The 13,309-nt window shown below is 36.9% G+C and overlaps 1 protein-coding gene across 1 annotated transcript in view; it reads right to left on the reverse strand.

Moving 5' to 3' along the window:
* Window positions 1–13,309, reverse strand: part of MetRS-m (Methionyl-tRNA synthetase, mitochondrial) — a 197,439-nt gene that overhangs the window by 14,830 nt on the left and 169,300 nt on the right. The window lies entirely within an intron of this gene.

Raw genomic sequence — 13,309 nt, forward strand, 5'->3', positions numbered from 1 at the left:
AAAAATTAAGACTTTGTCATCGGAATATCAAAAAACCCAAGATGTTTTAGAGGCACAAAATCTTTGGAAGTTGACTACACCTTTAATAAAAAAGTATGGATGACGAGTGATATTTTTGAAGAATGGATATTAAAACTAGACAAGCATATAACAAAAGAAAAAAGGAAAATCGTGTTGGTAACTGACAACTGTCCGGCACATCCTGCCAGTATTTTTGCCAAACTTAAAAGTGCGAAGTTGTTTTTACCACCAAACATAACGTCAAAACTCCAGCCAATGGACCAAGGCATTATTAAAAATTTTAAATTTCATTATCGAAAGAGAATAATAATGAAGATTGTCAGTGCATTATCAGAAAATAGAAACTTGGAGGTTACAATTAACCTTAGAGATTGCATCTCTGAACTGGAAAAAGTTTGGACAAACAATGTCATTGAATACACTGTTCAAAATTGTTTTTCGAAAGCGGGATTTGCATTGAATACAGAAGTCGAACAACGACTGGACGAACAAGATGAATTGCCCCTTTCACAACCGAAAAACTTTTGGACATTATTAGAATCGTCTGGAAACAGCGAAAATGAAATAACAGTAGATAATTATGTTTATATAGATCAGAGCAGAACATCCAAATGAAGATGAAATACTGCTGAACAGTGTTAGACGCGACCATGATTACGAAGAAATTAATGAAGACGCATCAGAACAACCCGTAGTAAAGCCAACTCGCGAAGAAATGATTAACGCTTTTAAAACGGTTCGTATGGGTCTACAGTTTTGTGAAAATGTTCCTGATAATGTTTTTAATGGTCTGAACAAATGTGAGGTTTTCTTTGAGAATCAGAGAATTTTTTAATTGTTTAATTAAAATTAGAGAATAATTTAATGGAAACGAAAATTACAGATTTTTTTTAATGTGTGATACTTACCGGCGAAAATTGTGTAAACGTAATTTAAATAAGTATGTTTTTGAAATAAAATACATTAAAAATAAATGTAGATTCGTTTTTATTTTCTAATTAGATAACGATTTCTAATAAAAAAGATATTCTCTATATAACGAAATTTCTCTATAACGAATTTTTTCGCTGGATTTATCGAATTCGTTATAGGGAAGTTCGACTGTATCTCATTGATGTAGATATATAATAAAAATAAATGAATAAAATAAATTTTTATTGCATTTGATTTTTTATTTTTAAAAGCTTGTTTTATTTTATGTGTGGCCCACAGAAAATAGTATTTCGTCAAGGTGGCCCGCAGAAAATTGTAGTTCATCAAGGTAGCCAGCAGAACAATTTGGGTTGCATAATGGTATAATGCAGGCCAGGCCTGCATTATATCATTATGCTTGTAAGTTAATTATAATAGAGAAAAATTATCTATTAACATTAAACTACATGATTCAAACTTTTGAGATACCTATTTACCACAATTCCCATACCACGCACTACAATACAAGTTACGAGATATGATATTAATGCCAAATCACCAATACAAAGGTTCTAGATATATTAAGTTATAACTTATAAAATCTCTGGATAAATTTAAAATTAAACTAATGATGGTGACTAAGACTATAAAGCTATTTATAGAATATAATTTAATATGCTTATTAGGTCAATAAAACAGCAAAAGTTTTCAAAAACTTATCCATTCCGAGCAGCTCAAAATCCTAGACTTTGCTGTTCTTAATCTTGAACCAGCAGAGTTCCCAGGGTTCAGCGCTGAGCCCATTGTTATTTCTATATTTACTAATGATATGTATGATGACCCATCAGGCTTAATATATAAGTTTGCAGATGATATGAAAAAGATCTGGGGGTAACTGTGCAATCAGATATGAAGATAGTAGCAAAACTCCATAGGCTGCTAGTACAGCTTGTGAGGTTTTGTCAATGATATACTTTAAGTTTGCAATCAGGAATAAGAATCCCATTATAAAAGGCAATGGTCAGGCTACATCTTCAATATTGCATGCATGTCTGGAAATGTAATTTTAGGAAGGATGTGGATCTGTTGGAATGAGTATTTGCTTTAGAGAAGAGCATCAAAGATTAGAGGAAACAGAGGAAGGCTTCAGTTCTACAAATTGCCAGCATCTAGAAACTAAGAAACTGCAAGAAGACCTGACTGAAGTGTTTATGGCCTTAAATGGATTGAGGAAATGATATGCCGATAATATTTTAACTGTTACTCAGATAACACCAATAAGGGAACATAAATTTTAAATTGGGGGATGATGATTGCAGGAGATACACAGAAATTTACTTTCAGCCAGAGAGTAGTTGACTGTTGGAACAAACTTCTATCTGATGTAATGGAAGTGGGTATTTAGAATAAATTCAAGACAGAATTACACAAATTATTAGAGAGGCTGGACAGATCATGTGAGAAGCAGTTTTTTTTTTTTTTTTTTTTGACTGATGCATAAGCTTGCTTCCTTATGTCATTTACCACTAATAATACAAATACTAAAACACAATTAGAATATTAATAATTCAGCCCCATGTTGCAAAGTACCACTTTCTGGAATGAGGTCACATTGCCTTCGTGATTATGTAACTTCAGTGTCAAGAGGACAATGAAGTCTCAAAGTTGGAATAGCCAGTTCGGAGCCCAAAGCCTACTGAACACCTCTGGATGAAATGGTCTGCTGAATTAGACTACAGACAAAATTGCCTTCCAAGCCAGCCTCTACAGAAGATGAAGGAAGTATGTTCAGCCAAAGGTGGCACTACTAAGTGTTAGGTTCTAGAATTAAAAACTTTTTTGCTATGTCTGAATACTTCTGGTCACTTGATACATAGTTTATTATGTCTGTATATGTACATGATTGTAGACACATTTATATGTTATTGTTAACAGGAGAGATTGCTTCTACAGGGATGGGATACACTTAAATAGAAAGGTGCAAGATTATTTGCTGACGCTATCGAGGCAATGTTAGTTGGGTCGGAAAACTGCTAGTTTGGGGGGGGGGGATTCACAGACTAGCAGATTAACAGTAGCTGCAGGCAGAGGTGGAAATGATTCTTGTACTGCTTCTATAGGAATGAGCAACAGCCTGGAGAGCAAGTTGCTGGGGATTTCAGGAACTGCTGGGAGTCATGAAACAAGTTACTCTAGTTATTTAGTTGCTCTAACACATGGGCTGTGTTAGAGTAACTAAGAGTAAGAACAGGTGCATGTACACCAATGCTAGGAGTACAGTAAATAAATTTGATGAATTTGAAGTGCTGGTCAAGACATCAAAGGCAGATATTGTTGGGATATCAGAGATGTGGTGCCACAGAGATATAAGGAATGCCGAATTGGAATTTGGGGAGTACAATGTATACAGAATGGATAGACAGGATAGAAAGGGAGGAGGGATTGTGCTGTTGGTTAAGAAACACATAAATCCTAAGAAGTGCATACAGTTGACATAGATGGACAGTGCAATGTTGAGTCTGTTTGGTGTGACATAAGCGCTGGGAAAGCAAAAATGAGGGTAGGAGTTTGTTGTAGGGCTAATGACTCTGATGAGTACAATGGACAATTATACAGAAATAGAGTGGGCCAGTAAATCTGAGTATCTTATAATGGGGGAGGGGGTTAACGTCCCAGATATTGACTGGAACTTGTGCACTAGCAAGGTGCACAAGTTTCTTTTCTTTTCTACAGCAGCATGTTAGAGAGGTAACCAGATGGAGTAACACTCTTGGTCTGATAATCAACACTGATTATTTATGCATAAAGGAACCACTAGGTGGCAGGGATCACAGTGTACTCATGAGGAATTTAACATCAGGGGTAAAGGAGAGGATTTTTGCTTTCGTAAAGGTGACTACAGTGGTCTGAGACAGTATTTAAATTCTATACGGTGGGACCAACTTATGATGTTACCAACAGAAAATTCTATATGGGAAGCACTCAAGTAAGTAATTTTGGAAGCTATTGGGTTTTTTGTTCCTACTAAGAAATACTGTTCTAGGTGTAGGCCCAAATAGATGTCAGATGAAATAATGAGAGTCATGGCAGAGAAGAAAAATGCATGGGATGCACATAAATTATCAGGCGACACAGAAGCCTATGGTATATATAAGCTAGTCTGTAATCAAGTCACAAAGGAGGTTAGGCAAGCGAAGGTAGATTATGAGAAATCTTTGGCAATGGATGCAAAGGAAAACATTAAAAACTTCTTTATTTATATATAAACTCTAAAAGGAAGGGGATGAATCAGATCGGTCCACTTGATATCAATGATTCAACTTTGATGATCCTGCTCAGGTAGCTAACAAAAAATAAATGAATATTTTGCATCTACATTCAAACATGAGGAGTCATTCAAAGAGGAGAGGGCCAGATGTTTATCAAACTGTAACAGGGAGTTAAACAATTTTGTAATAACAGAGCAAAGTGGAGGAGAAATTGTTGAAGATAAACATAAGAAAGGCACCTGGGGTGGACAAGATCTATCCAGTTATATTAAGGGAGTTGGCAAAGGAGGTAAGCAAACCCTTAGCCATAATTATGAGAGCATCCTTGGACTTGGGGGAAGTACCCAAATGTATCTCCAATTCAAAAGGGGGGGATCAAAGAGTGACACGAGTAATTACAGACCTGTTAGTTTGACTTGTGTTCCAGGGAAAATATGGAGTCATTGGTTAAAGAAGCATTACAGGATCATCTAGACAAGACAGCAGTAATAATTCAAACACAGAATGGGTTTGTTAAGGGGAAGTCTTGTCTTGACTTGATTGGATACTGTGACATGATCACAAAGGAACATGATGCAAAAAATTATTTTGATATCATATACTTGGATTTCAGAAAAACGTTTGATACTGTTGCACATAGAAGACTACTGTACAAATTGGAGCAGTATAGCATTAAGGGCAAGTGAATACAATGGATAAAAGGATGGGTTGAGTGGAAGAAGAGAGAGTGGTAATCAATAGATACTGCTCTTCGTGGACTAATGTTATTAGTGAAGTTCCCCATGGTTCGGTGTTGGGCCCATTGTTGTTTTGTATATTTATCAATGATATTGATGAAGGTATATCAAGCTTAATGTCAAAGTTTGCAGATGATTCAAAGATTGAGAGGATTATTAATAACTGTAATGACAGTATGCTGCTGCAACAGTATCTGGAATAGTTGAGCAGATGAGCTAAGAAGTGGCAATTGAAGTTTAACATTGACAAATGCAGAGTAATGCATATGGGTAGCAGTAACCCCAGAGAAATGTATCAATTGGGTTGGGTAGTGTTACACTTAGGTTTGATTTGATTTGATTTAAGAATTCTTCGCACAAGAGCTACTGTGGCTAAAATGCACCTGTAAGATTTTATATAATGGTTTTGTTCTAATTCGTACATTGCTGCTAATAATTTCCAAGAGTAACAGAGAATCACTATAGCTTGTTTTAGAGATAATATTTAGTTTTATATTTGATTATAGTAATTTATTTTCTTGAGGAACTGAAAAACATCTGCTATATTTTTTCTATCTTCCAGTATGGTTTTGAGAGTGAGGGAGTGATGTTTGTTTAGCTCTTTGAAAGAGTTTCGGCGCTCATCTGCAAAAGCTGGACAAGTAATCAGTACATGTTCTACTGTTTGTTGTGTGTGTGACAGATAGGGCATAGAGGGGGATCCTCTCCTCGCAAAAGATAACAGTGACTGAAATACGTGTGTCCTATCCTTAACCTAGCAAGTATCACTTCATCGTGTCTATTTTTCTGAATGCTGGATTTCCATGGTTGGAGTAATCTTTTAATCTGATGAAATTTGTTAGTGGTTAGTACATGCCATTGCTGCTGCCAGTGATTTATCCCACTGTGATCAATAACGTGTTTGTAGTCTGAAAAAGGAATATATTCTGATGCAGAAATATTGTTGTTGGCTTCTTTGGCAGCTCTGTCTGCTTGCTCGTTACCATGTATTCCGACATGACTTGGGGTCCAGCAAAATCTAATGTTACGACGTTGTTCAAGGAGTTTTGATATTCTGTATTGAATCTGCTTTTGTAGTGGATGTTTGTTAGAACTGATATTTTGAATTGCCATCATGGAACTATGGGAGTCAGTAAAAATTAAGTTGTTTTTAAAACTTGAATGGTCGATTTCATTTAATGCTAACATAATAGCTTGCAGTTCTGCAGTATAAATGCTACAGTCTTTTGGGAGTTTTTGGGCCAATGTGATGTCAGAAAAGTAAACTGCCGCTCCCACATGAGAATCAGTTTTGGATCCATCTGTATATAGAAAGCAATGATCTGAAAATTGTGCCTTATAAGCAGCATGCAGCTGTTGATGGTTTATATGAGAAAGGATCTGTTTGCTCGAAATGTGGAAGGAGGAGTCACATAAAGGTTGTCTGATTATCCATGGTGGAGTAGACCGCTTCGTCAGCGGATTTATGTTATCTAGGTTAAGATCTCTACTGAGAAGAAGGTTTTTTAATCTCACATTCGCAGGTTTATTGATTCTTTGTTGTTGCTGATAATGTTGTTCCCATTCAGAAGCAAAAATATTTTTCTGTAGAGGGTGATCTGGTAAGGATTTTATTTTAGCTGCATAAGAGAGTAATTGATTTTGTCTTCTGATTTGCAGAGGAGGTTCTTGAGAAATGTATCAATTGGGTGGTGCGGAAAGCTCCAAGGGCTAAATGGAGTGTGCAGTGTTGTACCGGGTCGAGCCATCTCAGGGCACTAGGTCTTGCCAAGTCATAGACTGGGGCACCATAGTCTAGTTTAGACCGAATGAGAAGGCGATATATAGTAGGATTGTCCTGTCTGCTCCCCAGGATATAGCGGATAGGACCTTCAAGATGTTCATTTTCTTCAAACAGTGGCCTCTTATGTGACTGATATACTCTAGGAAAGTCAGTTTTTTGTCAAAAACTAATCCTAAGAAACGGACACTATTTTTAACTGGAATGATCTGTTCTTTCAGCCTGAGTTCTGGGTCAGGATGGAGATTCCTTTTTCTGCAGAAATGTATACATGCAGTCTTTTGTACCGATATTCTATATCCATTTCTTTCTGTCCATTTTATGACTCTGTTAATAGCTACTTGCAATTGCCATTCTATTGTCCTCATATGCTGCGCTTGATAAGAAATGCTGAAATCATCAGCATAAACAGTTGTAAAGATATTGTTTGGTATCTGTTCTATTATTGTGCTGAAGTGGACTGTAAAAAAGTGTGGCACTAAGTACAGATCCTTGAGGGACCCCTTCTTCTTGATAAAATATATTGGAAAGTGTATTGTTCATTCGAACTTGGAAGGTCCGATTCTTAAGGAAATTGTATGTGTAGAGGGGTAGATGTCCTCTAAGGACAAGTTGATGTAACCTTTTAAGTATACCATATCGCCACGTGGTATCATATGCCTTTTGAATATCAAAATTAACCATGACTTGGTGTTGTTTCCTGGAAAAGCATTTCTTACTTGATTTTCCAGTTGTATAAGTACATCCAAGGTACAGCGATTTTTTCTAAAGCCAAATTGTTCTGAGTTGAGAAGATCATTATTCATTATTTTCTAGATACCATGTTAGTCTATTGTCGACCATTTTCTCTAAGATCTTGCCTAAGTAGCTAGTCAAAGCTATGGGCGATAGTTCTGTGGGTCTGTTAGATCTTTTCCCTGTTTTGGGAGAGCTAGTATTATTGCGTGGTGCCATTTGTTTGGGAAAGAATTTTCAAGATATATTTTGTTGTATAGATCTAACAGAGCTAATTGGGATGGTTCATCTAATTGTTGTATCATTGCATAATGGATTTCATCAGGACCGACTGCACTGTGTTTCGCCTGTAGCAGAGTTTGTTTTAGTTCTGCTACTGTGAGCGGCAAGTTGTATTGTTCACACTGATTGCTAGAAAAGTTTAGTTTTATTTTTTCGGCCTCTTTCTTGTATGTTTTGAAAGCAGTGGGGTATGCACAATTAGCAGATGTATTCGAAAAATTTTCACCAAGCACACTGACTATCTAAGGTATTTGTAACCAACTGTCCCTTCCAATTTAGCAATGGAGAGGGGTTTAATTGAGAATTGTTTGTCATCCTTCTGATCTTTTTACAGATAAGTGTAGCTGGTGTGGAAATAGTTATAGTGGATGCAAATTTCATCCAAGCAGCTTTTTTGCTTATTTTTTGCACTTTCCTGACCTTAGCTCTGGCTCTCTTGAATTGTATTAGATTGTCTGTTGTTGGATTTTTGCAAAAGAGGTTCCAGGCTCTATTTCTCTCTTTTTTAGCTTCCCGGCACTCTTTGTTCCACCATGGTTTTGGATATATTCTAATGTTAGAAGATGTTTTAGGTATTGTCTTTTCCGCAGCTTGAAGCATACTATCAGTAACATAGGTTACTGATGTTTGTACTAATTCTCTTTTAATAATGTTGCAGTCTAACTTGACTAGTAACCTGAATGTTCTAAATTCGGAATAATGTATTTTCCATCTGGGGTGCCTATTGGCTTGGCATGGCGTTTTTTCCATGATTTTCAAAATAATGGGGTAGTGGTTGCTGCTCAATGGAGTCTCGTGCACGCTCCATTTAGTCATAGGGAACAGTGTTGGGGAACAGATTGATAAGTCTATTGCAGAACTGCTTTTTGATGGAAGGTGGAAATATGTGTGTGTGCCGTCATTTAAAATCATTAGGTTGTTCTCGACAATTAATTTTTCTATTTGCTTACCCTTCTGGTCTATTTTGTGATCGCCCCATAGTGGGTGATGTCCCTTTAGGTCATCACCTAAGATGCAGAATGGAGGTGGTAGTTGAGTGATCAGCTCTTCGAAATCCTTAAATCGGAATTCTTGATTAGGGGGTAGATATATTGAGGCTATGGTAATATTGAAGCCTATTGCTAGACGGGCTGCAGCTGCTTCTAATGGTGTGTTCAATGGTATTGTTTGGGAAGGGACATGTCTGTTAACTAGTATTGCAACTCCTCCTCTCGCTGTTCCATTCGTTATTTTTTTTTTTATTTTTTTTATTTTTTGATTTGGTAGTTGTTGGCGCATCGGCTTCTGTGGCCATATTGCACCTCCCAAGGTTTTTGCAGTACTTTGATCCAAGCCCGAGGCGGGAATCGAACCCGCGACCTTTGGGTTGCCGGGCAGGTACTTTACCCACTCGGCTAGCCCGGTCGGCTCCATTCGTTATGCGATCCTTTCTATATGTGATATAATTTTTGATTATACTATTGTCCTGTTGTTTTAAATAGGTTTCTTGTAGGCAGATACTTAGTGGGTGGTACTGGGTGATGAGATCTATAACATCATTAGTGTTTGAGCAAAAACCTTGACAGTTCCATTGGATAATCGTATCTGTCATTTGGGGTTAGATGTTCCCTCGGATTGCTTCCTTGGGGCTGATTTATTTTTGTCTACCTTGGTTTTGTCTTTCTTTGAAACCGTATGTCTACCCGTATCCATTTCTTCTTCAGCGAAGATTTCGAGAACTGGTTTCTCTCCTTGGTTTCTTGCATCCGTGTCCATTTGATTCTGCAATCTTTTTTCCTGTACTACCTATCTTTTCTTTGTTTGTTTTCTTCTTACATTTTCTGAATTATCTGGTGGGAAAGATAAAGGAGTATTGATAATCTTTTCTTGTTTTTGTGATGGAGATAGATTGTAAAACTCACGAACCCATTCTGAGATGGATTCTCCTGGGGGGATTGTAACATCCGTTTGTGTGCCACAACATTTTGAATTGGGTAATTTAATTTCCGGAGCCTTTTTGATTGTGGTAATCTGCACATAAGAAGGTTTGTTTGCTATATTTATTGTAATCGCCTTTTTAGCTTCCTGATATGAAACTCCATTTTCTGCTTTGTATTTTTGTATCATTTTTTCCTTCTTCGAAATTTCACACTCCCTTGAATATGCAGTATATTCCCTTTTACAATTTACACATTTATGGTTTCTAGCTGTGCAAGTAGAAGTGTCATGTTCTTGCGAACCACAGTTTGCACACGTTAATTTTCCTCTACATACTGCCTGTGAGTGACCAAACTTCTGACAGTTGAAACAACGGAGAGGATTCGGGATATACGGTCTTATATTGCAGTGTAGATATCCAGCTTTTACTGATCTGGGTGATTTAGGCGTGTTGAAAGTGAGTATTAGGTTCCTGGTGGGGGTGATTATCCCTTCTTTTTTAATTGTAATTCTTTTAACACTGATGACTCCTTGTTCCTGAAGTTCCATTTGAATTTCCTCTTCAGGCACATTTAGAAGGTCCCATTCCGTAATGACACCTTTTGAGGTATTTAATGTATTGTGTGGGGATACTATTACTGGTATTCCTACAAAGGTTGTCATTTGTAATGATTTTTCGGAGTGTTTAGCATTGGCCATTTCTACCAAAATGTTGCCTGATTTTAGTCTTTTAACTTGTTTTGGTGGGCCGACATAACTATAACTCTCAAGAGTCTTTTGTATGAGAAAGGGTGACAATTGCCCTACCGGTTTCTCAGTATTTGAATGTATAATAATATATGTTGGAGAAATTAAAACTTTAACGTCAGTTTTTAATCTCTTTGTGGAGACAGTCATTTCTATCGCCTTTTGTGATTGTCTTAGAGGTGTCTCCGAAAGAACTAGATTTCTCATATCTTGGATCAGTTCTATTCGGGTCCGTTGACCCAGTGGATTCCTGGGTATTGGAGTCAGTTCGCTCCATTTCGCCCTGGAAGGGAGAGCTTTTCCCTTCCAGGTTACCGGCCCTGCCACGTGGAGGCAGGAGCAGTGCCACCCTGTGACCAAGCACTAGGAGGTTAGTAATTAAGATATAACAAAAAATAAAAGGGAAAGAGAAGGTTGCTTTCCTTCTTAATATAGTAAAGTTGTTTTCTTTACTATGGATTATTTAATTGTGTTAATAAATGCTTTAAATAAGGAAATGATTTCTACTTCAAGAAAGAGTGCTAATTCAGAGCAAAGTCACTTGATCACAGAATCGCTTGGCACTTGGGGCCGTTACACTTAGGGTAGTGGAGAATGAGAGACTTTGGGGTAATTGTGAGTCAGATATGAAGTTTTCTGAGCAGTGCGGACGGTCTGCAAGAGTAGCTCATGGTGTCTTGTCAATGATATACAGGAATTTTTCTAGCAGGGATAAGGAGGTGATTATCCCTTTGTATAAGGCAATGGTCAGGCCACACCTCGAGTACTGTATATAGGTCTGGAGGCCTAACTTTTAGAAGGATGTAGAGCTGCTGGAACGAGTACAGAGAAGAGCAACAAGATTAGTGAATGGAACAAAGGGTTGCTCATACCAAGAAAGGCTTAATTTTTTGCAAATTGCGGCATCTGGAGACTAGGCACATATGAGGCAATCTGATTGAGGTGTATAAGACCTGAATTGATTGAGCAGGCGCAATTCTGATGGGATTCTTCCTCTTGCTCAGATTAGAAACACAGGGGGCATAAACTGAAATTGAGGAACGACAGTTGTCGAATAGATGTGTAGAAATTTTCCTTTAGCCAATGGGCAGTTGATTGTTGGAAGAAACTTCCATCTGTCGCTGTGGAAGTTGACACCTTAAATAAATTCAAGGCAGAACTAGATAAACATTTAGAATGAATGGGAAAGGATGGGTGAAATGGGAAAGGGTTTTTTTTTTTTTTTTTGACTGATGCTGTATAAGCTTGCTTTCTTGCATCATATTCCTCTACATTTAATGCTAATTATGCAGGCTGAAAAAAACTCAGCACCCAAATGGAAATTGTAAGAATTCTTCCAGTCTCCAATTTAACACAGAGGAAGCATATCCAAACTGTCTGAAAAATTCAAAACAGAATAAAAGTATCAACACCTCATGTATCGGCAACAGCCTGCATAGATTATATGTGATACACAGCTAACAGTATTTCCGAAAGTATTGGATTCCACATCATCCTCTACATCATTGGATTCCACATCATCTGTGTGCTACTGAAATTTACTTGAACATTCCAAAGTCCACAAAATGGAAGAATGACAGCAATGCAACCATCTATAAATGATCGAGCACACTAAGAATGCTTATGCAGTGAATGGTGATTCCTAAATATGATGGCTACATTTATCTGATAGTTATATCTGCAAGCAGTGTGGTCAAAAGTCTGGGCATTAAAAGGAGTGTATGGAGGTGCATTCACTATTACACAGAAGAAAAGCCATGCATCTTACATGTTAAACATACTGCCAATGAATATCGTATATTGCTTCACTGGTGCAGAGTTTGTTATTATAGAATAACGGAAATGGTTCCTTTGGAGAAATAAATCTAATTATGTGCCAATCTTGTTAGACAGTCAAGTGTACATTTGAGAATATCTGAATACTTATTACTACTTAATAATGCTACTCCCTATTCTAAAATGAAGTTTGAAGGAACAAGTGTCACAATGTTGGAGCCTGTCTCTCGGTATTAGATTGGAGTTACTGGTAGGAGTGGCTTGAAACTCTCACAATCATGTCCTATACTGATTCATATGGCAGCAATTCTTTGGAAATACCACACTTGGCGCCTCAATAGCCAGGTGGGAAGGAGCAGCAGTGCGTAGCACACGCTTCTTGATTAGACCGGGGTTCGAGCCCGTCACCACCAAATACAGAGGATGCAGAAAGGTCAGGGAATGACCACTGCATATTCTCGGAGCAATATGGCCTTAGTTGCTAATGCTCTTAAAAAAAACAAATAATAATAATAACCACACTGAATTTTTGAATGAATAATGGATCCTACTAGATCCATTATTCATTCAAACAATCATGGATTATTTACTTTCTTGGCCTTTCAAGATGGTCAAGACAAAGATTTAAATTACTACTATTATTCTTAAATTTTGCTTATTTTCAAAATATCATTTAGCTCCTTATCTTCTAATTGTGTTTGCTATTCACAAACCTAAAACAGACTTATAAACTTAGTATGGTGTTACTCTTGTGTTCTTGATTCATAACAAGTTTTACAAAATTTTTCTTAGCAAATACTAGATCACAATGGAATATATTACTGAATCCTGCTTGCATTGCTAATGCTTTAAGATATTTTATATGATAAACCTATATCATTAGTAATGATGTGTATCGATGTATTAGTACTGGTGACAATGGCATAACTGCAAATATATTACAAGACTTGTTAATTATTAAAAATTCAGCTTCAATCCAATAATAATTGCTTGTATGCAAGCATAATTAACACTTTGTACATGATAAGATGGTGTGTTTAATCAATTAGCTGTACAGTAATTAATTTTACTATATAGCTAAATAAATAAGGGGAAATTCATATAAATTTAAAACACACAGAAATTCAATATAA

This window comes from Mastigoproctus giganteus, chromosome 1 (assembly GCF_048544385.1).
Source record: "Mastigoproctus giganteus isolate SK-2022 chromosome 1, ASM4854438v1, whole genome shotgun sequence".
Taxonomy (NCBI): Eukaryota; Metazoa; Arthropoda; class Arachnida; order Uropygi; family Thelyphonidae; genus Mastigoproctus; species Mastigoproctus giganteus.